The sequence below is a fragment of the Tupaia chinensis genome, unplaced genomic scaffold, assembly GCF_000334495.1.
Source record: "Tupaia chinensis unplaced genomic scaffold, TupChi_1.0 Scaffold141356_1, whole genome shotgun sequence".
NCBI lineage: Eukaryota > Metazoa > Chordata > Mammalia > Scandentia > Tupaiidae > Tupaia > Tupaia belangeri.
Genome location: NW_006201219.1, coordinates 7802 through 10255, shown reverse-complemented (window position 1 = coordinate 10255; position 2454 = coordinate 7802). Strand labels below are relative to the sequence as shown.

Below are 2454 nucleotides of genomic sequence, written 5' to 3'. Positions count from 1 at the left end.
TAGATCAAACCTTACTTTTCAACATTATAAATAGCAGAATAAGCTTATAAGAGCTTGTATATTAATTTTTTGCATTTACTCATAATCTTAATTTTCATTGCTATATTAAAGATAATTTGGGTAACATAAATATTTTTCATATAACACCTAAATACAAAGGATTTTTGTTTTGAAACGAGCAACCAATTGAGTTACTGGAGTTACTGTGGAAGAACTAAATTTGAGTATTTTATCTTTTGAATAAAACAGTCCAGAGTTCCGAAGTATTTTTGGAGGATAAACAATTTGTTCCTATAAAAAGTTATGCTTTAAAAAGAATTATGTATTCCCAGATGTTGAGATGCAGCTGAGAATGTTGATAAAAGTGTATCATTACCTACAAAATGAATACCTTCCTTAGAATACATTGTTTTAAAGTATGTATTAACTTTTTCAGGACACTAGTACACTGTTTGGCCAATATACTTTAAAGGTATAACTCGGTTACCTGTATAAGATAGTACAGTCTCCAAAAAAATATCACCTTTGCTCTGCACTTACCTACTCACCAGGAAAACCAAACTTTGTAGACTCTTGTAATACTGAACAAGAACTAAAGATGCTAAATAAGAATTTTCCTCTACTTTTATTAATCTTGCCTGTATAATGGAATTGCACACTTTCTCCTCTTGTAAGTGAGGGCATACATAAAATTATAGACATTTCCATCATGAATATTCAGAGAGCACTCACCATCCTATTCCTGGCTTCATTCAGCATGGCAAAAAAGAAAGGGATGCACACTTTAATATTTGAAAGGTTACTTACACATGAATATGAAAATAAGATATGACATGACAAGGTTTTTCATATGACCCTCTGTGGAACTGAATTTAGGAAAATGAATGTTTTCCTCTGCTTTGGCACAAACTTCTTTAAGCTAAAGATCTCATACCAACCAAGACTTTTATAACCCATTAGATCTTTAAAGTTCTATTAAATTCTGTTTTAGTTTTCTGCCAGACATACGCTTATTATTTTTAATTCCTGTTTTTCTAGGCACATTAAGCCAAATTTATCACACAAAAAGTTATTTCAAATATTTATCTGATATGTTATGAATGTCTGCAGTATTAGACATGTCTTTAAGAATAATTAATAATATGATTTTTAGTCTGTCAAATTTATTACTTTATAAATAATAAAATACAACTGAATTTCAAAATAGTAAATATTAGCTAGTATTCTTACCAGAATATTTATCTTGAAAATAATCTTTTACTTAGTATTTTTTCCCCTCCAAAGAAGTTCAATTTGTAGTTCTTTCAAATTTTGCTATACATCCCCTGTACTCATTGGCTGGAAACAGAGGGGGTGGGAAGGAGAGAGGAAGAGAGAGAAGGAAAGTGAGAAATCTCCCTGGGGGGATGGCCATGTCACAATGCCTTCTCCTCCATTCTCTTCTCAGGACTTTAGGCCTGTATGCACACATGCCTGGCAAGTTTTTTCAGGCCGCAGGTCCGGAACTTGATCTGCAAAGTCAGCCATGTGGGATCCAGATGCCTTAACCACCATGTGTCAGCTGGCCCAATTATGACAGTATTTAAAAAAACTATTTTAGTAAATAATAATTTGATAACTGTAACTTTCATTTCCTTTATTCATGTTTTTTTTTTTCCCCCTCAAGTTAGAAGGCAAGTGCACTCACTGGAGAGAGACAGAGAGAGAGAAAGGGAAAGTGAGAAAGCACTCCCTATGGGGGATGGTCACTCCATACTCCCTTTTCTTCCATTTCTCTTTGTGAGATTTTGGGGACATACACAAACATCTGGTCCAGGACTCAAATTATGTGGTTGACCATGTGGGATTCAGCTGCCTCAGCCAAAGGCTGCTCACACACTGTCAGCTGGCACCCTTTATTCATGTTTAAAGAACAGTTGGATAATGTTAATTAAGGACCAGAACTGTTGCAAGCATTTTCTTATAAAATAACTAAATTATATTATTTAATCTCTTCAAATTTAAAGACAAATGCTCATTGTACAACTAATTATTTACCTGACTCTTAAATAACTATAAGAATAAACTAAGCAAAACAAGTTATTACTTTCAAGGAAGGAAAATCAGAGTTTATAGTGATAACACAATATCAAGAAAATGAGGAATTGGTGTCATGGTAAAAGGTGCTGGACTCCCACATGGCCAACCATGGTTCGAGTTCTGGACCTGGTGCTTTGCTTTCGCACTTTCCTTCTCTCTCTCTCTCTCTTTCACTCTATTCCTCACTGATAAAATTTAAATAAATAAATAAATAAAGCTAATTTTTTTTTTCTTTGGAGAGGTTTTCGCTATAGGACACATGCGCTCGCCAGACAGACAGAGAGAGACATAGAGACAGAAAGTGAGAAATCACCCCCCAGGGGGGATGGTCACGCCACAATCCCTTCTCCATTCTCCTCTCGGGATCTTGGGCAC

The 2454-nt window shown here is 34.7% G+C and overlaps 1 long non-coding RNA gene across 1 annotated transcript in view; it reads right to left on the bottom strand.

Annotated features, from left to right (window-relative positions):
* Positions 1 to 1322: 1322 nt before the first annotated feature.
* The window catches only part of LOC102467994 (uncharacterized), a 6995-nt gene continuing 5863 nt past the window's right edge, over positions 1323 to 2454 (bottom strand). The window contains exon 3 of the long non-coding RNA XR_336680.1: positions 1323 to 1338. This is a non-coding gene — a long non-coding RNA (uncharacterized LOC102467994). The remainder of the gene's footprint in view (positions 1339 to 2454) is intronic.